Source organism: Sinohyriopsis cumingii, chromosome 6 (assembly GCF_028554795.1).
Source record: "Sinohyriopsis cumingii isolate HCF-2022 chromosome 6, ASM2855479v2, whole genome shotgun sequence".
Taxonomy (NCBI): domain Eukaryota; kingdom Metazoa; phylum Mollusca; class Bivalvia; order Unionida; family Unionidae; genus Sinohyriopsis; species Sinohyriopsis cumingii.
In genome coordinates, this window is record NC_142966.1 from 14,894,161 (window position 1) to 14,916,576 (window position 22,416).

At 33.1% G+C, this 22,416-nt stretch overlaps 3 non-coding genes and 7 pseudogenes across 3 annotated transcripts; all 10 read left to right on the forward strand.

Annotated features, from left to right (window-relative positions):
• Positions 1-5,750: 5,750 nt before the first annotated feature.
• LOC149796396 (small nucleolar RNA SNORD36) lies at positions 5,751-5,817 on the forward strand (annotated as a pseudogene).
• Positions 5,818-6,448: 631 nt separating this feature from the next.
• LOC149796397 (small nucleolar RNA SNORD36) lies at positions 6,449-6,523 on the forward strand. The gene has a single exon (XR_016422031.1). It is a non-coding gene; the product is annotated as a small nucleolar RNA SNORD36 (small nucleolar RNA).
• Positions 6,524-8,754: 2,231 nt separating this feature from the next.
• LOC149796398 (small nucleolar RNA SNORD36) lies at positions 8,755-8,829 on the forward strand. The gene has a single exon (XR_016422032.1). It is a non-coding gene; the product is annotated as a small nucleolar RNA SNORD36 (small nucleolar RNA).
• A 2,367-nt stretch (positions 8,830-11,196) lies between these two features.
• On the forward strand, positions 11,197-11,265 carry LOC149796399 (small nucleolar RNA SNORD36; annotated as a pseudogene).
• A 1,936-nt stretch (positions 11,266-13,201) lies between these two features.
• LOC149796400 (small nucleolar RNA SNORD36) lies at positions 13,202-13,268 on the forward strand (annotated as a pseudogene).
• Positions 13,269-15,427: 2,159 nt separating this feature from the next.
• LOC149796401 (small nucleolar RNA SNORD36) lies at positions 15,428-15,496 on the forward strand (annotated as a pseudogene).
• Positions 15,497-15,870: 374 nt separating this feature from the next.
• LOC149796402 (small nucleolar RNA SNORD36) lies at positions 15,871-15,939 on the forward strand (annotated as a pseudogene).
• Positions 15,940-16,072: 133 nt separating this feature from the next.
• LOC149796403 (small nucleolar RNA SNORD36) lies at positions 16,073-16,141 on the forward strand (annotated as a pseudogene).
• A 374-nt stretch (positions 16,142-16,515) lies between these two features.
• Positions 16,516-16,584, forward strand: LOC149796404 (small nucleolar RNA SNORD36; annotated as a pseudogene).
• A 2,587-nt stretch (positions 16,585-19,171) lies between these two features.
• Positions 19,172-19,246, forward strand: LOC149796405 (small nucleolar RNA SNORD36). Its single transcript, XR_016422033.1, has one exon. It is a non-coding gene; the product is annotated as a small nucleolar RNA SNORD36 (small nucleolar RNA).
• The last annotated feature ends 3,170 nt before the right edge of the window (positions 19,247-22,416 follow it).

Genomic DNA, 22,416 nt, shown 5'->3' on the forward strand with positions numbered 1-22,416 from the left:
ACAATGAAATCTACATTTCTAAAAACAACTTTAATGTGGGTGCCTTTTCTTAAGTATGCATATCTACAAACCAAAAGTAGGTCATGATGACCTAGTTTTCATGAATTTGTGACTTTCTCAATAAACAGAAGAGCAACTCATACCCTTGATAATATAGGCAGACATCAGCCCATTACTGACAGCTTGATAATATAGGCAGACATCAGCCCATTACTGACAGCTTGATAATATAGGCAGACATCAGCCCATTACTGACAGCTTTCACTCTACTTCACTGTTGTCCATGATTAATTTTGTCTTGTAATCTACAGTTTGATTAATTTCATCATGAAATTCACAATATGACTGATTTCATCAAGTAACTAAACCTATTGTATTTATATTGATGATAGTGTATTTGTAGTTGATAAAGAAAAGAATGGTCATTAAGGGATTGGTGTGCTGACTTTTAATTAATTTGTTTAAGCATTGAATGAAAGCACCAATTACTTTATTACAAAATCTGTGATTAGGTTTGGTTATAATGCTGTGTTTTGTAAACAAGAACCATGGCTTTTGGCAAGATTTCTTGTGAACAACTCAACTAATTAATAATTGATCATGAATTTGTAGGAACAAAAAAATATGATTATAATTTCTAATAAAATTAAATTTCCAACATTAGTCGGTGTTTCATCAAAGAGATTTGTTTAGTTTACTTTGCTTACAGTCTGCATACAGTCTACATCCTGTGAATTCAGTGTTATTCACAGGGTAGACATTTTCTTGGAAGTCATGGTACTATTTTTCATGCCAGTAAAGTGATGTCAGCCTGCCATTACATATAGTCACCATTACTAAAAATAGAAATCCTTAAAATGATTTCTTTTTGAAAGCTACTGAATATAATTTGACCAAAAGCAGGCAGGTATAAATACTGGATATAATTTGACCAAAAACAGGCAGGTATAAATACTGAATATAATTTGACCAAAAGCAGGCAGGTATAAATACTGGATATAATTTGACCAAAAACAGGCAGGTATAAATACTGAATATAATTTGACCAAAAGCAGGCAGGTATAAATACTGAATATAATTTGACCAAAAGCAGGCAGGTATAAACACTGAATATAATTTGACCAAAAGCAGGCAGGTATAAATACTGGATATAATTTGACCAAAAGCAGGCAGTTATAAATACTGGATATAATTTGACCAAAAACTGGCAGGTATAAATACTGAATATAATTTGACCAAAAGCAGGCAGGTATAAATACTGGATATAATTTGACCAAAAGCAGGCAGGTATAAATACTGAATATAATTTGACCAAAAGCAGGCAGGTATAAATACTGGATATAATTTGACCAAAAGCAGGCAGGTATAAATACTGGATATAATTTGACCAAAAGCAGGCAGGTATAAACACTGAATATAATTTGACCAAAAGCAGGCAATATAAATATGAATCAGATTGTTAGAGATGATGCTAATCCACCCACAAATATATTCACAATTACTAAAACAATTTGTTCCCAAAACCCACACATCAGCATTTGACCAAATTTGAAAGAAAGCCTCCTGGAAAGAAGGCCTATTAGGCTGTTATAAATGATGCCATCTCAAAGAGCACCATTTCCAAGAGTAGAAATACCTTTCAGTGACCTTTTTCTGAAAACCTTTGAACAGTATTTGACCAAATTTTACAGAAGGCATTCTGGTATAGAGGACAGTCAAATTAATGCAAATGATATCAGTCTGCCATCAAATATAACCACTGCTGCTGAAACAACATTGCAGTAATTTCTCAAAAGTCACTTATAAAATTTGACCAAATTGTAACGAAAGCATAATGGCATAATGTACAAAGATAAAGAAGCTCTCAAAACCTTGAAACAGTTGTTTCATAACATATAAAATTAATGGCAGTGGAGGAAATGTCAACCTGAGGCATCATAATGATCCAGAAGTTTTGGCCCACTGTTCTTGCATGTGGTATTTAGATAGCTATCAGCCAGGTGAATAATCTCAGGCCCATTTGGGCCTCTTGTTTTGTTAGGGTGGTAATTTAGATATATTGACTATATAGTCAGAAATGAAGAATTCTTATTATTATTCTTTTTGACTTCTGAGTACTGGCTTAGTTTATTTTCGCTGTAATCTCAGTGTATTTCATTGCTTGCTGATTAATCTGTTTGATCTAGTCACAGAATAAAACTGTGTTCATGCAGCCAGAAATACCAGGTGTAGATATGTACTCTTGGCAAATGCTTCATTTACCAGCTTTGATTTTCTTACAGATGCTGTGACCTTAGGCAAGAACTCAAAGGTCAAGGTCCTGAGGTCATGATAGCAGATAGGGATGAAGGCTTATCTTTATGACTGGATGCACTTTGTGACCCATGTCACATTGTAAGCTTAGGGCATTTTTGTGTGTATATGATAAGTGACAGGTAAAACACCTTTGAAGGTTAAATAATCAGGTTTTCTTTAAAACTCGTTTGTAAATTTTCATAACTTTTAAGTTATAAAAATTCTATTGCATAATTCTCAGATTATTTATAGTGTGGACTTTTTGTGTATCATTTTACTGAATCAGCAGGCAACTGTGGACAGGTAGTGAGTTTTGCACTTTGGCCTCTTGATTACAACAGAGTTTCTTATGTTGGCCCCTTGATTACCACATTGTTGTATTTGTGCCCCTTGATTACCAATAGAGGTTTGTACCCCTTGATCCCTTGATTACCATCGAGTTTTGTATGTTGGCCCCTTGATTACCATAGTGTTGTATTTTGGCCCCTTCATTACAGTGAAATTCCTTTGAATTGTTAAGTGTGTGGTTTATGTAATTATAATTTTTTTTTTAAATTAATCAAAGATTGTAATAGAAAAGCTTTGTACAATAATTAATTCATGTACTGAAACAGATCCTTTGATACTTTCAAACATCATGTACTGGAACAGTTTCATTGCTACTTTTATATGTAATAACTGCTTTCAGCTAATCAATTTTCTGATCTGTATTTAACCATATCAGCTATATGAACAAGTAGGACCCTGGTGCATCAAAAGGATACATTAATAGTCATTCCGGCTGCATGCTTTTGAAGCTTTTGTATTCTGTGTGGTTGGGAAATAGTACAATTTCCCCATTTGACTGTGCAGTAGTCAGTCACTGGATATTATGCAAGTATTATAGTAAAGGAATGTCAAATGAACCAGAACAAAATCTGGAGCAAGGTGGTACAATCTGGAGCAAAGGGTATATGCTGGAGCAAAGTGATGTTGTTAGACTTTTTACGCATGGAGTAGATGTTATTAGACATTTTACCCCTGAAGTAGATGTTATTAGACTTTTTACCCATGGAGTAGATGTTATTAGACATTTTACCCCTGAAGTAGATATTATTAGACTTTTTACCCCTAAAGTTGATGTTATTAGACTTTTTACCCATGGAGTAGATGTTATTAGACATTTTAACCCTGAAGTAGATGTTATTAGACTTTTTACCCCTGAAGTAGATGTTATTAGACTTTTTACCCATGGAGTAGATGTTATTAGACGTTTTACCCCTGAAGTAGATGTTATTAGACTTTTTACCCATGGAGTAGATGTTATTAGACATTTTACCCCTGAAGTAGATGTTATTAGACTTTTTACCTGTGAAGTAGATGTTATTTGACTTTTTACCCATGACGTAGATGTTATTAGACTTTTTACCCATGGAGTAGATGTTATTAGACCTTTTATCATGATGTAGATGTTATTAGAATTTTTACCTCTGAAGTAGATGTTATTAGACTTTTTACCCCTGAAGTAGATGTTATGAGACTTTTTACCCCTGAGATGTTATTAGACTTTTTACCCCTGAAGTAGATGTTATTAGACTTTTTACCCCTGAAGTAGATGTTATTAGACTTTTTACCCTTGACGTAGATCTTATTAGACTTTTTACCCATGGAGTAGATGTTATTAGACCTTTTACCATGATGTAGATGTTATTAGACTTTTTACCTCTGAAGTAGATGTTATTAGACTTTTTACCCCTGAAGTAGATGTTATTAGACCTTTTACCCATGACGTAGATGTTATTAGACTTTTTACCCATGGAGTAGATGTTATTAGACCTTTTACCATGATGTAGATGTTATCAGACTTTTTACCTCTGAAGTAGATGTTATTAGACTTTTTACCCCTGAAGTAGATGTTATTAGACTTTTCACCCCTGAGATGTTATTAGACTTTTTACCCATGGAGTAGATGTTATTAGACTTTTTACCCCTGAAGTAGATGTTATTAGACTTTTTACCCATGAAGTAGATGTTATTAGACCTTTTACCCATGACGTAGATGTTATTAGACTTTTTACCCATGGAGTAGATGTTATTAGACATTTTACCATGATGTAGATGTTATTAGACTTTTTACCTCTGAAGTAGATGTTATTAGACTTTTTACCCATGAAGTAGATGTTATTAGACCTTTTACCCATGACGTAGATGTTATTAGACTTTTTACCCATGGAGTAGATGTTATTAGACCTTTTACCATGATGTAGATGTTATCAGACTTTTTACCTCTGAAGTAGATGTTATTAGACTTTTTACCCCTGAAGTAGATGTTATTAGACTTTTTACCCCTGAGATGTTATTAGACTCTTTACCCATGGAGTAGATGTTATTAGACTTTTTACCCCTGAAGTAGATGTTATTAGACTTTTTACCGCTGAAGTAGATGTTATTAGACCTTTTACCCATCACGTAGATGTTATTAGACTTTTTACCCATGGTGTAGATGTTATTAGACTTTTTACCTCTGAAGTAGATGTTATTAGACTTTTTACCCATGAAGTAGATGTTATTAGACCTTTTACCCATGACGTAGATGTTATTAGACTTTTTACCCATGGAGTAGATGTTATTAGACCTTTTACCATGATGTAGATGTTATCAGACTTTTTACCTCTGAAGTAGATGTTATTAGACTTTTTACCCCTGAAGTAGATGTTATTAGACTTTTTACCCCTGAGATGTTATTAGACTCTTTACCCATGGAGTAGATGTTATTAGACTTTTTACCCCTGAAGTAGATGTTATTAGACTTTTTACCGCTGAAGTAGATGTTATTAGACCTTTTACCCATGACGTAGATGTTATTAGACTTTTTACCCATGGAGTAGATGTTATTAGACATTTTACCATGATGTAGATGTTATTAGACTTTTTACCTCTGAAGTAGATGTTATTAGACTTTTTACCCATGAAGTAGATGTTATTAGACCTTTTACCCATGACGTAGATGTTATTAGACTTTTTACCCATGGAGTAGATGTTATTAGACCTTTTACCATGATGTAGATGTTATCAGACTTTTTACCTCTGAAGTAGATGTTATTAGACTTTTTACCCCTGAAGTAGATGTTATTAGACTTTTTACCCCTGAGATGTTATTAGACTTTTTACCCATGGAGTAGATGTTATTACACATTTAAACCCTGAAGTAGATGTTATTAGACTTTTTACCCCTGAAGTAGATGTTATTAGACTTTTTACCCATGGAGTAGATGTTATTAGACATTTTACCCCTGAAGTAGATGTTATTAGACTTTTTACCCATGGAGTAGATGTTATTAGACATTTTACCCCTGAAGTAGATGTTATTAGACTTTTTACCCCTGAAGTAGATGTTATTAGACTTTTTACCCATGAAGTAGATCTTATTAGACTTTTTACCCATGAAGTAGATGTTATTAGACCTTTTACCCATGACGTAGATGTTATTAGAATTTTTACCTCTGAAGTAGATGTTATTAAACTTTTTACCCCTGAGATGTTATTAGACTTTTTACCCATGAAGTAGATGTTATTAGACTTTTTACCCCTGAAGTAGATGTTATTAGACTTTTTACCCTTGACGTAGATGTTATTGGACTTTTTACCCATGGAGTAGATGTTATGAGACTTTTTACCTCTGAAGTAAATGTTATTAGACTTTTTACCCCTCAAGTAGATGTTATTAGACTTTTTACCCATGGAGTAGATGTTATTAGACATTTTAACCCTGAAGTAGATGTTATTAGACTTTTTACCCATGAAGTAGATGTTATTAGACTTTTTACCCATGGAGTAGATGTTATTAGACTTTTTACCCCTGAAGTAGATGTTATTAGACTTTTTACCTGTGAAGTAGATGTTATTTGACTTTTTACCCATGACGTAGATGTTATTAGACTTTTTACCATGATGTAGATGTTATTAGAATTTTTACCTCTGAAGTAGATGTTATTAGACTTTTAACCCCTGAAGTAGATGTTATTAGACTTTTTACCCCTGAGATGTTATTAGACTTTTTACCCATGAAGTAGATGTTATTAGACTTTTTACCCCTGAAGTAGATGTTATTAGACTTTTTACCCCTGAGATGTTATTAGATTTTTTACCCATGAAGTAGATGTTATTAGACTTTTTACCATGATGTAGATGTTATTAGAATTTTTACCTCTGAAGTAGATGTTATTAGACTTTTTACCCCTGAAGTAGATGTTATTAGACTTTTTACCCCTGAGATGTTATTAGACTTTTTACCCATGAAGTAGATGTTATTAGACTTTTTACCCCTGAAGTAGATGTTATTAGACTTTTTACCATTGACGTAGATGTTATTAGACTTTTTACCCATGGAGTAGATGTTATTAGACCTGTTACCATGATGTAGATGTTATTAGACTTTTTACCTCTGAAGTAGATGTTATTAGACTTTTTACCTCTGAAGTAGATGTTATTAGACTTTTTACCCCTGAAGTAGATGTTATTAGACTTTTTACCCCTGAGATGTTATTAGACTTTTTACCCATGAAGTAGATGTTATTAGACTTTTTACCCTTGACGTAGATGTTATTAGACTTTTTACCCATGGAGTAGATGTTATTAGACCTGTTACCATGATGTAGATGTTATTAGACTTTTTACCTCTGAAGTAGATGTTATTAGACTTTTTACCTCTGAAGTAGATGTTATTAGACTTTTTACCTCTGAAGTAGATGTTATTAGACTTTTTACCCATGGAGTAGATGTTATTAGACCTTTTACCCCTGAAGTAGATGTTATTAGACTTTTTACCTCTGAAGTAGATGTTATTTGACTTTTTACCCATGACGTAGATGTTATTAGAATTTTTACCCATGAAGTAGATGTTATTAGACTTTTTACCCTTGACGTAGATGTTATTAGACTTTTTACCCATGGAGTAGATGTTATTAGACCTTTTATCATGATGTAGATGTTATTAGAATTTTTACCTCTGAAGTAGATGTTATTAGACTTTTTACCCCTGAAGTAGATGTTATTAGACTTTTTACTCATGAAGTAGATGTTATTAGACTTTTTACCCTTGACGTAGATGTTATTAGACTTTTTACCCATGGAGTAGATGTTATTAGACATTTTACCTCTGAAGTAGATGTTATTAGACTTTTTACCCATGAAGTAGATGTTATTAGACTTTTTACCCATGAAGTAGATGTTATTAGACCTTTTACCCATGACGTAGATGTTATTAGACTTTTTACCCCTGAAGTAGATGTTATTAGACTTTTTACCCATGAAGTAGATGTTATTAGACCTTTTACCCATGGCGTAGATGTTATTAGAATTTTTACCCATGGAGAGTAGATGTTATTAGACCTTTTACCATGATGTAGATGTTATCAGACTTTTTACCTCTGAAGTAGATGTTATTAGACTTTTTACCCCTGAAGTAGATGTTATTAGACTTTTTACCCATGGAGTAGATGTTATTAGACATTTTACCACTGAAGTATATGTTATTAGACTTTTTACCCCCGAAGTAGATGTTATTAGACTTTTTACCCCTGAAGTAGATGTTATTAGACTTTTTACCCATGAAGTAGATGTTATTAGACTTTTTACCCATGGAGTAGATGTTATTAGACATTTTAACCCTGAAGTAGATGTTATTAGACTTTTTACCCATGAAGTAGATGTTATTAGACTTTTTACCCATGGAGTAGATGTTATTAGACATTTTACCCCTGAAGTAGATGTTATTAGACTTTTTACCTGTGAAGTAGATGTTATTTGACTTTTTACCCATGACGTAGATGTTATTAGACTTTTTACCATGATGTAGATGTTATTAGAATTTTTACCTCTGAAGTAGATGTTATTAGACTTTTAACCCCTGAAGTAGATGTTATTAGACTTTTTACCCCTGAGATGTTATTAGACTTTTTACCCATGAAGTAGATGTTATTAGACTTTTTACCCCTGAAGTAGATGTTATTAGACTTTTTACCCCTGAGATGTTATTAGATTTTTTACCCATGAAGTAGATGTTATTAGACTTTTAACCCCTGAAGTAGATGTTATTAGACTTTTTACCCCTGAGATGTTATTAGACTTTTAACCCCTGAAGTAGATGTTATTAGACTTTTTACCCCTGAGATGTTATTAGACTTTTTACCCCTGAAGTAGATGTTATTAGACTTTTTACCCATGAAGTAGATGTTATTAGACCTTTTACCCCTGAAGTAGATGTTATTAGACTTTTTACCCCTGAGATGTTATTAGACTTTTTACCCATGGAGTAGATGTTATTAGACATTTTACCCCTGAAGTAGATGTTATTAGACTTTTTATCATGATGTAGATGTTATTAGACTTTTTACCCATGAAGTAGATGTTATTAGACTTTTTACCATGATGTAGATGTTATTAGAATTTTTACCTCTGAAGTAGATGTTATTAGACTTTTTACCATGATGTAGATGTTATTAGAATTTTTACCTCTGAAGTAGATGTTATTAGACTTTTTACCCCTGAAGTAGATGTTATTAGACTTTTTACCCCTGAGATGTTATTAGACTTTTTACCCATGAAGTAGATGTTATTAGACTTTTTACCCCTGAAGTAGATGTTATTAGACTTTTTACCCTTGACGTAGATGTTATTAGACTTTTTACCCCTGAAGTAGATGTTATTAGACTTTTTACCCTTGACGTAGATGTTATTAGACTTTTTACCCATGGAGTAGATGTTATTAGACCTGTTACCATGATGTAGATGTTATTAGACTTTTTACCTCTGAAGTAGATGTTATTAGACTTTTTACCTCTGAAGTAGATGTTATTAGACTTTTTACCCCTGAAGTAGATGTTATTAGACTTTTTACCCCTGAGATGTTATTAGACTTTTTACCCATGAAGTAGATGTTATTAGACTTTTTACCCTTGACGTAGATGTTATTAGACTTTTTACCCATGGAGTAGATGTTATTAGACCTGTTACCATGATGTAGATGTTATTAGACTTTTTACCTCTGAAGTAGATGTTATCAGACTTTTTACCTCTGAAGTAGATGTTATTAGACTTTTTACCCATGGAGTAGATGTTATTAGACCTTTTACCCCTGAAGTAGATGTTATTAGACTTTTTACCTGTGAAGTAGATGTTATTTGACTTTTTACCCATGACGTAGATGTTATTAGACTTTTTACCCCTGAAGTAGATGTTATTAGACTTTTTACCCTTGACGTAGATGTTATTAGACTTTTTACCCATGGAGTAGATGTTATTAGACCTTTTATCATGATGTAGATGTTATTAGAATTTTTACCTCTGAAGTAGATGTTATTAGACTTTTTACCCTTGACGTAGATGTTATTAGACTTTTTACCCCTGAAGTAGATGTTATTAGACTTTTTACCCTTGACGTAGATGTTATTAGACTTTTTACCCATGGAGTAGATGTTATTAGACCTGTTACCATGATGTAGATGTTATTAGACTTTTTACCTCTGAAGTAGATGTTATTAGACTTTTTACCTCTGAAGTAGATGTTATTAGACTTTTTACCCCTGAAGTAGATGTTATTAGACTTTTTACCCCTGAGATGTTATTAGACTTTTTACCCATGAAGTAGATGTTATTAGACTTTTTACCCTTGACGTAGATGTTATTAGACTTTTTACCCATGGAGTAGATGTTATTAGACCTGTTACCATGATGTAGATGTTATTAGACTTTTTACCTCTGAAGTAGATGTTATCAGACTTTTTACCTCTGAAGTAGATGTTATTAGACTTTTTACCCATGGAGTAGATGTTATTAGACCTTTTACCCCTGAAGTAGATGTTATTAGACTTTTTACCTGTGAAGTAGATGTTATTTGACTTTTTACCCATGACGTAGATGTTATTAGACTTTTTACCCCTGAAGTAGATGTTATTAGACTTTTTACCCTTGACGTAGATGTTATTAGACTTTTTACCCATGGAGTAGATGTTATTAGACCTTTTATCATGATGTAGATGTTATTAGAATTTTTACCTCTGAAGTAGATGTTATTAGACTTTTTACCCCTGAAGTAGATGTTATTAGACTTTTTACTCATGAAGTAGATGTTATTAGACTTTTTACCCTTGACGTAGATGTTATTAGACTTTTTACCCATGGAGTAGATGTTATTAGACATTTTACCTCTGAAGTAGATGTTATTAGACTTTTTACCCATGAAGTAGATGTTATTAGACTTTTTACCCATGAAGTAGATGTTATTAGACCTTTTACCCATGACGTAGATGTTATTAGACTTTTTACCCCTGAAGTAGATGTTATTAGACTTTTTACCCATGAAGTAGATGTTATTAGACCTTTTACCCATGGCGTAGATGTTATTAGAATTTTTACCCATGGAGAGTAGATGTTATTAGACCTTTTACCATGATGTAGATGTTATCAGACTTTTTACCTCTGAAGTAGATGTTATTAGACTTTTTACCCCTGAAGTAGATGTTATTAGACTTTTTACCCATGGAGTAGATGTTATTAGACATTTTACCACTGAAGTATATGTTATTAGACTTTTTACCCCCGAAGTAGATGTTATTAGACTTTTTACCCCTGAAGTAGATGTTATTAGACTTTTTACCCATGAAGTAGATGTTATTAGACTTTTTACCCATGGAGTAGATGTTATTAGACCTTTTACCCCTGAAGTAGATGTTATTAGACTTTTTACCCCTGAAGTAGATGTTATTAGACCTTTTACCCATGGAGTAGATGTTATTAGACTTTTTACCCCTGAAGTAGATGTTATTAGACTTTTTACCTGTGAAGTAGATGTTATTAGACTTTTTACCCATGTCGTAGATGTTATTAGACTTTTTACCCATGGAGTAGATGTTATTAGACCTTTTACCATGATGTTATTAGACTTTTTACCTCTGAAGTAGATGTTATTAGACTTTTTACCCCTGAAGTAGATGTTATTAGACTTTTTACCCCTGAAGTCGATGTTATTAGACTTTTTACCTTGACGTAGATGTTATTAGACTTTTTACCCCTGAAGTAGATGTTATTAGACTTTTTACCCATGACGTAGATGTTATTAGACTTTTTACCCATGGAGTAGATGTTATTAGACTTTTTACCTCTGAAGTAGATGTTATTAGACTTTTTACCCATGAAGTAGATGTTATTAGACTTTTTACCCATGGAGTAGATGTTATTAGACCTTTTACCCATGACGTAGATGTTATTAGACTTTTTACCCCTGAAGTAGATGTTATTAGACTTTTTACCCCTGAAGTAGATGTTATTAGACCTTTTACCCATGACGTAGATGTTATTATACTTTTTATCCCTGAAGTAGATGTTATTAGACTTTTTACCCCTGAAGTAGATGTTATTAGACTTTTTACCCTTGACGTAGATGTTATTAGACTTTTTACCCATGGAGTAGATGTTATTAGACCTTTTACCATGATGTAGATGTTATTAGAATTTTTACCTCTGAAGTAGATGTTATTAGACTTTTTACCCATGAAGTAGATGTTATTAGACTTTTTACCCATGAAGTAGATGTTATTAGACCTTTTACCCATGACGTAGATGTTATTAGACTTTTTACCCCTGAAGTAGATGTTATTAGACTTTTTACCCATGAAGTAGATGTTATTAGACCTTTTACCCATGGCGCAGATGTTATTAGACTTTTTACCCATGGAGTAGATGTTATTAGACTTTTTATCCATGGAGAGTAGATGTTATTAGACCTTTTACCATGATGTAGATGTTATCAGACTTTTTACCTCTGAAGTAGATGTTATTAGACTTTTTACCCCTGAAGTAGATGTTATTAGACTTTTTACCCATGGAGTAGATGTTATTAGACATTTTACCACTGAAGTAGATGTTATTAGACTTTTTACCCCTGAAGTAGATGTTATTAGACTTTTTACCCCTGAAGTAGATGTTATTAGACTTTTTACCCATGAAGTAGATGTTATTAGACCTTTTACCCATGGAGTAGATGTTATTAGACCTTTTACCATGATGTAGATGTTATTAGACTTTTTACCCCTGAAGTAGATGTTATTAGACTTTTTACCCATGAAGTAGATGTTATTAGACTTTTTACCCATGGAGTAGATGTTATTAGACCTTTTACCATGATGTAGATGTTATCAGACTTTTTACCTCTGAAGTAGATGTTATTAGACTTTTTACCCCTGAAGTAGATGTTATTAGACTTTTTACCCATGGAGTAGATGTTATTCGACATTTTACCACTGAAGTAGATGTTATTAGACTTTTTACCCCTGAAGTAGATGTTATTAGACTTTTTACCCCTGAAGTAGATGTTATTAGACTTTTTACCCCTGAGATGTTATTAGACTCTTTACCCATGGAGTAGATGTTATTAGACTTTTTACCCCTGAAGTAGATGTTATTAGACTTTTTACCGCTGAAGTAGATGTTATTAGACCTTTTACCCATGACGTAGATGTTATTAGCCTTTTTACCCATGGAGTAGATGTTATTAGACTTTTTACCTCTGAAGTAGATGTTATTAGACTTTTTACCCCTGAAGTAGATGTTATTAGACTTTTTACCCATGGAGTAGATGTTATTAGACATTTAAACCCTGAAGTAGATGTTATTAGACTTTTTACCCCTGAAGTAGATGTTATTAGACTTTTTACCCATGGAGTAGATGTTATTAGACATTTTACCCCTGAAGTAGATGTTATTAGACTTTTTACCCATGGAGTAGATGTTATTAGACATTTTACCCCTGAAGTAGATGTTATTAGACTTTTTACCCCTGAAGTAGATGTTATTAGACTTTTTACCCATGAAGTAGATCTTATTAGACTTTTTACCCATGAAGTAGATGTTATTAGACCTTTTACCCATGACGTAGATGTTATTAGAATTTTTACCTCTGAAGTAGATGTTATTAAACTTTTTACCCCTGAGATGTTATTAGACTTTTTACCCATGAAGTAGATGTTATTAGACTTTTTACCCATGAAGTAGATGTTATTAGACTTTTTACCCTTGACGTAGATGTTATTGGACTTTTTACCCATGGAGTAGATGTTATGAGACTTTTTACCTCTGAAGTAAATGTTATTAGACTTTTTACCCCTGAAGTAGATGTTATTAGACTTTTTACCCATGGAGTAGATGTTATTAGACATTTTAACCCTGAAGTAGATGTTATTAGACTTTTTACCCATGAAGTAGATGTTATTAGACTTTTTACCCATGGAGTAGATGTTATTAGACATTTTACCCCTGAAGTAGATGTTATTAGACTTTTTACCTGTGAAGTAGATGTTATTTGACTTTTTACCCATGACGTAGATGTTATTAGACTTTTTACCATGATGTAGATGTTATTAGAATTTTTACCTCTGAAGTAGATGTTATTAGACTTTTTACCCCTGAAATAGATGTTATTAGACTTTTTACCCCTGAGATGTTATTAGACTTTTTACCCATGAAGTAGATGTTATTAGACTTTTTACCCCTGAAGTAGATGTTATTAGACTTTTTACCCTTGACGTAGATGTTATTAGACTTTTTACCCATGGAGTAGATGTTATTAGACCTGTTAGCATGATGTAGATGTTATTAGACTTTTTACCTCTGAAGTAGATGTTATTAGACTTTTTACCTCTGAAGTAGATGTTATTAGACTTTTTACCCCTGAAGTAGATGTTATTAGACTTTTTACCCCTGAAGTAGATGTTATTAGACTTTTTACCCCTGAGATGTTATTAGACTTTTTACCCATGAAGTAGATGTTATTAGACTTTTTACCCTTGACGTAGATGTTATTAGACTTTTTACCCATGGAGTAGATGTTATTAGACCTGTTACCATGATGTAGATGTTATTAGACTTTTTACCTCTGAAGTAGATGTTATCAGACTTTTTACCTCTGAAGTAGATGTTATTAGACTTTTTACCCATGGAGTAGATGTTATTAGACCTTTTACCCCTGAAGTAGATGTTATTAGACTTTTTACCTGTGAAGTAGATGTTATTTGACTTTTTACCCATGACGTAGATGTTATTAGACTTTTTACCCATGAAGTAGATGTTATTAGACTTTTTACCCTTGACGTAGATGTTATTAGACTTTTTACCCATGGAGTAGATGTTATTAGACCTTTTATCATGATGTAGATGTTATTAGAATTTTTACCTCTGAAGTAGATGTTATTAGACTTTTTACCCCTGAAGTAGATGTTATTAGACTTTTTACTCATGAAGTAGATGTTATTAGACTTTTTACCCTTGACGTAGATGTTATTAGACTTTTTACCCATGGAGTAGATGTTATTAGACATTTTACCTCTGAAGTAGATGTTATTAGACTTTTTACCCATGAAGTAGATGTTATTAGACTTTTTACCCATGAAGTAGATGTTATTAGACCTTTTACCCATGACGTAGATGTTATTAGACTTTTTACCCCTGAAGTAGATGTTATTAGACTTTTTACCCATGAAGTAGATGTTATTAGACCTTTTACCCATGGCGTAGATGTTATTAGAATTTTTACCCATGGAGAGAAGATGTTATTAGACCTTTTACGATGATGTAGATGTTATCAGACTTTTTACCTCTGAAGTAGATGTTATTAGACTTTTTACCCCTGAAGTAGATGTTATTAGACTTTTTACCCATGGAGTAGATGTTATTAGACATTTTACCACTGAAGTATATGTTATTAGACTTTTTACCCCTGAAGTAGATGTTATTAGACTTTTTACCCCTGAAGTAGATGTTATTAGACTTTTTACCCATGAAGTAGATGTTATTAGACTTTTTACCCATGGAGTAGATGTTATTAGACCTTTTACCCCTGAAGTAGATGTTATTAGACTTTTTACCCCTGAAGTAGATGTTATTAGACCTTTTACCCATGGAGTAGATGTTATTAGACTTTTTACCCATGGAGTAGATGTTATTAGACCTTTTACCCCTGAAGTATATGTTATTAGACTTTTTACCCCTGAAGTAGATGTTATTAGACTTTTTACCTGTGAAGTAGATGTTATTAGACTTTTTACCCATGTCGTAGATGTTATTAGACTTTTTACCCATGGAGTAGATGTTATTAGACCTTTTACCATGATGTTATTAGACTTTTTACCTCTGAAGTAGATGTTATTAGACTTTTTACCCCTGAAGTAGATGTTATTAGACTTTTTACCCCTGAAGTAGATGTTATTAGACTTTTTACCCATGAAGTAGATGTTATTAGACTTTTTACCCATGGAGTAGATGTTATTAGACCTTTTACCCCTGAAGTAGATGTTATTAGACTTTTTACCCCTGAAGTAGATGTTATTAGACTTTTTACCCATGAAGTAGATGTTATTAGACTTTTTACCCATGGAGTTGATGTTATTAGACCTTTTACCCCTGAAGTATATGTTATTAGACTTTTTACCCCTGAAGTAGATGTTATTAGACTTTTTACCTGTGAAGTAGATGTTATTAGACTTTTTACCCATGTCGTAGATGTTATTAGACTTTTTACCCATGGAGTAGATGTTATTAGACCTTTTACCATGATGTTATTAGACTTTTTACCTCTGAAGTAGATGTTATTAGACTTTTTACCCCTGAAGTAGATGTTATTAGACTTTTTACCCCTGAAGTAGATGTTATTAGACTTTTTACCTTGACGTAGATGTTATTAGACTTTTTACCCCTGAAGTAGATGTTATTAGACTTTTTACCCATGGAGTAGATGTTATTAGACCTTTTACCATGATGTTATTAGACTTTTTACCTCTGAAGTAGATGTTATTAGACTTTTTACCCCTGAAGTAGATGTTATTAGACTTTTTACCCCTGAAGTAGATGTTATTAGACCTTTTACCCATGGAGCAGATGTTATTAGACTTTTTACCCCTGAAGTAGATGTTATTAGACTTTTTACCTCTGAAGTAGATGTTATTAGACTTTTTACCCATGAAGTAGATGTTATTAGACTTTTTACCCCTGAAGTAGATGTTATTAGACTTTTTACCCCTGAAGTAGATGTTATTAGACCTTTTACCCATGGAGTAGATGTTATTAGACTTTTTACCCCTGAAGTAGATGTTATTAGACTTTTTACCTGTGAAGTAGATGTTATTAGACTTTTTACCCATGTCGTAGATGTTATTAGACTTTTTACCCATGGAGTAGATGTTATTAGACCTTTTACCATGATGTTATTAGACTTTTTACCTCTGAAGTAGATGTTATTAGACTTTTTACCCCTGAAGTAGATGTTATTAGACTTTTTAGCCCTGAAGTAGATGTTATTAGACTTTTTACCTTGACGTAGATGTTATTAGACTTTTTACCCCTGAAGTAGATGTTATTAGACTTTTTACCCATGACGTAGATGTTATTAGACTTTTTACCCATGAAGTAGATGTTATTAGACTTTTTACCCCTGAAGTAGATGTTATTAGACTTTTTACCCATGTAGTAGATGTTATTAGACCTTTTACCCATGACGTAGATGTTATTAGACTTTTTACCCCTGAAGTAGATGTTATTAGACTTTTTACCCCTGAAGTAGATGTTATTAGACCTTTTACCCATGACGTAGATGTTATTATACTTTTTACCCCTGAAGTAGATGTTATTAGACTTTTTACCACTGAAGTAGATGTTATTAGACTTTTTACCCTTGACGTAGATGTTATTAGACTTTTTACCCATGGAGTAGATGTTATTAGACCTTTTATCATGATGTAGATGTTGTTAGACTTTTTGCCTCTGAAGTAGATGTTATTAGACTTTTTACCCATGAAGTAGATGTTATTAGACTTTTTACCCATGGAGTAGATGTTATTAGACCTTTTACCCATGACGTAGATGTTATTAGACTTTTTACCCCTGAAGTAGATGTTATTAGACTTTTTACCCCTGAAGTAGATGTTATTAGACCTTTTACCCATGACGTAGATGTTATTATACTTTTTACCCCTGAAGTAGATGTTATTAGACTTTTTACCCCTGAAGTAGATGTTATTAGACTTTTTACCCTTGACGTAGATGTTATTAGACTTTTTACCCATGGAGTAGATGTTATTAGACCTTTTATCATGATGTAGATGTTATTAGAATTTTTACCTCTGAAGTAGATGTTATTAGACTTTTTACCCATGAAGTAGATGTTATTAGACTTTTTACCCATGAAGTAGATGTTATTAGACCTTTTACCCCTGAAGTAGATGTTATTAGACCTTTTACCCATGACGTAGATGTTATTAGACTTTTTACCCCTGAAGTAGATGTTATTAGACTTTTTACCCATGAAGTAGATGTTATTAGACCTTTTACCCATGGCGCAGATGTTATTAGACTTTTTACCCATGGAGTAGATGTTATTAGACTTTTTATCCATGGAGAGTAGATGTTATTAGACCTTTTACCATGATGTAGATGTTATCAGACTTTTTACCTCTGAAGTAGATGTTATTAGACTTTTTACCCCTGAAGTAGATGTTATTAGACTTTTTACCCATGGAGTAGATGTTATTAGACCTTTTACCCATGGAGTAGATGTTATTAGACCTTTTACCCATGGAGTAGATGTTATTAGACTTTTTACCCATGGAGTAGATGTTATTAGACATTTTACCACTGAAGTAGATGTTATTAGACTTTTTACCCCTGAAGTAGATGTTATTAGACTTTTTACCCCTGAAGTAGATGTTATTAGACTTTTTACCCATGAAGTAGATGTTATTAGACCTTTTACCCATGGAGTAGATGTTATTAGACCTTTTACCATGATGTAGATGTTATTAGACTTTTTACCTCTGAAGTAGATGTTATTAGACTTTTTACCCATGAAGTAGATGTTATTAGACTTTTTACCCATGGAGTAGATGTTATTAGACCTTTTACCATGATGTAGATGTTATCAGACTTTTTACCTCTGAAGTAGATGTTATTAGACTTTTTACCCCTGAAGTAGATGTTATTAGACTTTTTACCCATGGAGTAGATGTTATTAGACATTTTACCACTGAAGTAGATGTTATTAGACTTTTTACCCCTGAAGTAGATGTTATTAGACTTTTTACCCCTGAAGTAGATGTTATTAGACTTTTTACCCATGAAGTAGATGTTATTAGACCTTTTACCCATGGAGTAGATGTTATTAGACCTTTTACCATGATGTAGATGTTATTAGACTTTTTACCCCTGAAGTAGATGTTATTAGACTTTTTACCCATGAAGTAGATGTTATTAGACTTTTTACCCATGGAGTAGATGTTATTAGGCCTTTTACCATGATGTAGATGTTATCAGACTTTTTACCTCAGAAGTAGATGTTATTAGACTTTTTACCCCTGAAGTAGATGTTATTAGACTTTTTACCCATGGAGTAGATGTTATTAGACATTTTACCACTGAAGTAGATGTTATTAGACTTTTTACCCCTGAAGTAGATGTTATTAGGCTTTTTACCCCTGAAGTAGATGTTATTAGACTTTTTACCCATGAAGTAGATGTTATTAGACCTTTTACCCATGGAGTAGATGTTATTAGACTTTTTACCCATGGAGTAGATGTTATTAGACATTTTACCACTGAAGTAGATGTTATTAGACTTTTTACCCCTGAAGTAGATGTTATTAGACTTTTTACCCCTGAAGTAGATGTTATTAGACTTTTTACCCATGAAGTAGATGTTATTAGACCTTTTACCCATGGAGTAGATGTTATTAGACCTTTTACCATGATCTAGATGTTATTAGACTTTTTACCCCTGGAGTAGATGTTATTAGACTTTTTACCCATGAAGTAGATGTTATTAGACTTTTTACCCATGGAGTAGATGTTATTAGACCTTTTACCATGATGTAGATGTTATCAGACTTTTTACCTCTGAAGTAGATGTTATTGGACTTTTTACCCCTGAAGTAGATGTTATTAGACTTTTTACCCATGGAGTAGATGTTATTAGACATTTTACCACTGAAGTAGATGTTATTAAACTTTTTACCCCTGAAGTAGATGTTATTAGACTTTTTACCCCTGAAGTAGATGTTATTAGACTTTTTACCCATGAAGTAGATGTTATTAGACCTTTTACCCATGGAGTGGATGTTATTAGACTTTTTACCTCTGAAGTAGATGTTATTAGACTTTTTACCCCTGAAGTAGATGTTATTAGACTTTTTACCGCTGAAGTAGATATTGTTAGACTTTTTACCCCTGAAGTAGATGTTATTAGACTTTTTACCCATGAAGTAGATGTTATTAGACTTTTTACCCCTGAAGTAGATGTTATTAGAATTTTTACCCCTGAAGTAGATGTTATTAGACTTTTTACCCATGAAGTAGATGTTATTAGACTTTTTACCCATGAAGTAGATGTTATTAGACTTTTTACCCCTGAAGTAGATGTTATTAGACTTTTTACCCATGAAGTAGATGTTATTAGAGTTTTTACCCATGAAGTAGATGTTATTAGACTTTTTACCCCTGAAGTAGATGTTATTAGACTTTTTACCGTGAAGTAGATGTTATTAGACTTTTTACCCCTGAAGTAGATGTTGTTAGACTTTTTACGCATGGAGTAGATGTTATTAGACTTTTTACCCCTGAAGTAGATGTTATTAGACCTTTTACCCATGGAGTAGATGTTATTAGACATTTTAACCCTGAAGTAGATGTTATTAGACTTTTTACCCCTGAAGTAGATGTTATTAGACTTTTTACCAAGATGAGAATTTTATTACTTTTTCTTTGTTCTATGGGGCCCCGCGTGGCTGAGTGGTCTAAAGCGCTCTCCGTTATGGATCACTGCCATATAACTCTGTGTGCATGGGTTCGAGTCTCAGATTCGGCCAATGTGGGTATGTGAGAAAGTTTGCCAGTAGCTTCTCATGGGTTGGTGGTTGTTTCCGGGGTTTTACCAGGTTCTTCCTCCACCATTAGTACTGGCCACCATGTATAGCCTATCGTGTGCTGAAAAGTGTCGTTAAACCCTACAACAACAACAACTTTGTTCTCCTGATTACTCCTAACTTAATGACACAGACCTGAACCCATCATCACAACAATACGATGATAGGTTCTACATGTAATGAAAAAAAAAATCACAGCCAACATTATTTTAGGACTGTTTCCATTACTTTAATTTATATATAACTCTCACAGCCAACATTATTTTAGGACTGTTTCCATTATTTTAATTTATGTATATCTCTCACGACAATATAATATTAGGTTCTGTGCGTAATGTAAATAACACAGATAGCCCCAATTGAGAAAATATTGAATGTCACTGGTTGAGACTAATAAAATAAACAATTTCAAAATAAAACAAAATTAAAAAATAAATAAATTAAAAATATTACATTTAGTTTGGGCACAACACATAGTTAATGCAAAATTTAAAAAAAGTTAGGGAAACCAAATTTGTAGGTATTCAATAACATGTATTACATTTAAGACCAAATGACTGATGATGGTTAATTATGAGTCTGAATATGAGTATAAATGTAACTATCACAATTAGCCTAATCAAAATACATGTAACAAACATAAAAATAAAACAACATACTGGTTCAAATTTCAAAATGATTTTAAAATCAAGTAAAATACCAGTAGTTGATAGATAATAAAGACAGATAAGAATAGGTGGAACTAGTGCAGATATAATGAGAGATGTAAAGCCTACATGGCCATTTTGAAGCCAAATTATAGCCATCCATTGCTAAAAAATATTAACTGTGGACTATCATCACCTTAGGGTCGGGTTAAGCATGGTTAGACAACACGAGTTCTTTACACATTGCTGGGGTAAAGTTTACAGTTGTAACCATGTCTGTATCTCTTGAATCATTTCCAGGGATTTGATATATATCCATTTCAGTTCTTTTAGAAAGAGGTGGTGGAAGTGCTTAGATGTTGTCAAGGGCTGACACTTCAGGTCTGACTCCATCTGAAGTTTCTTGACATCAAATGTCCAGAAGGAATCAGTCTTTTTAAAAACATTTCAGTTGGATTAATCTCTCAACTAGTTTGTGGCATTCATTAGTCACATCCAATGAGGTGATGCATCTGCCTTCATTTGCCCTCATTTGCCTTCAATTGCCCTTTATTTGCCTTCATTTGCCCTCATTTGCCTTCATCTGCCCTTTATTTGCCTTCATTTGCCCTCATTTGCCTTCATTTGCCCTCATTTGCCTTCAATTGCCATCATTTGCCTTAATTTGCCATCATTTGCCTTCATTTGCCATCATTTACCTTCATTTGCCTTCATTTGCCATCATTTGCCTTAATTTGCCATCATTTGCCTTCATTTGCCTTCATTTGCCATCATTTACCTTCATTTGGCCTCATTTGCCATCATTTGCCTTAATTTGCCATCATTTGCCTTCATTTGCCCTCATTTGCCTTCATTTGCCCTCATTTGCCATCATTTGCCTTCATTTGCCCTAATTTGCCATCATTTGCCTTCATTTGCCATCATCTACCTTTCATTTGCCTTCATTTGTCCTCATTTGCCTTCATTTGCCTTAATTTGCCATCATTTGCCTTCATCTACCTTCTTTTGCCTTCATTTGCTCTCATTTGCCTTCATTTGCCCTCATTTGCCATCATTTGCCTTCATTTGCCATCATTTGCCTTCATTTGCCTTCATCTACCTTCATTTCCCATCATTTGCCTTCATCTACCTTCATCTGCCTTCATTTACCTTCATTTGCCCTCATTTGCCTTCATTTGCCTTCATCTACCTTCATTTGCCTTCATTTGCCTTCATTTGCCCTCATTTGCCCTCATTTACCTTCATTTGCCCTCATTTGCCTTCATTTGACATCATTTGCCTTAATTTGCCATCATTTGCCTTCACTTGCCTTCATCTACCTTCATTTGCCTTCATCCGCCTTCATTCGCCTTCATTGGCCTTCATTTGCCTTATGATTTGCCTTCATTTACCTTCATCTTTATACAATTTGCTAGAATCTTGGCCCTCATCCTTTAATGATTTGCAGCAATCTTGACCCTGATCCTTTTATGATATACTAGAATCTTGGCCTTCGTCTTTTTATGATTTTCTAGAATCTTGGCCTTCATCCTTTTATG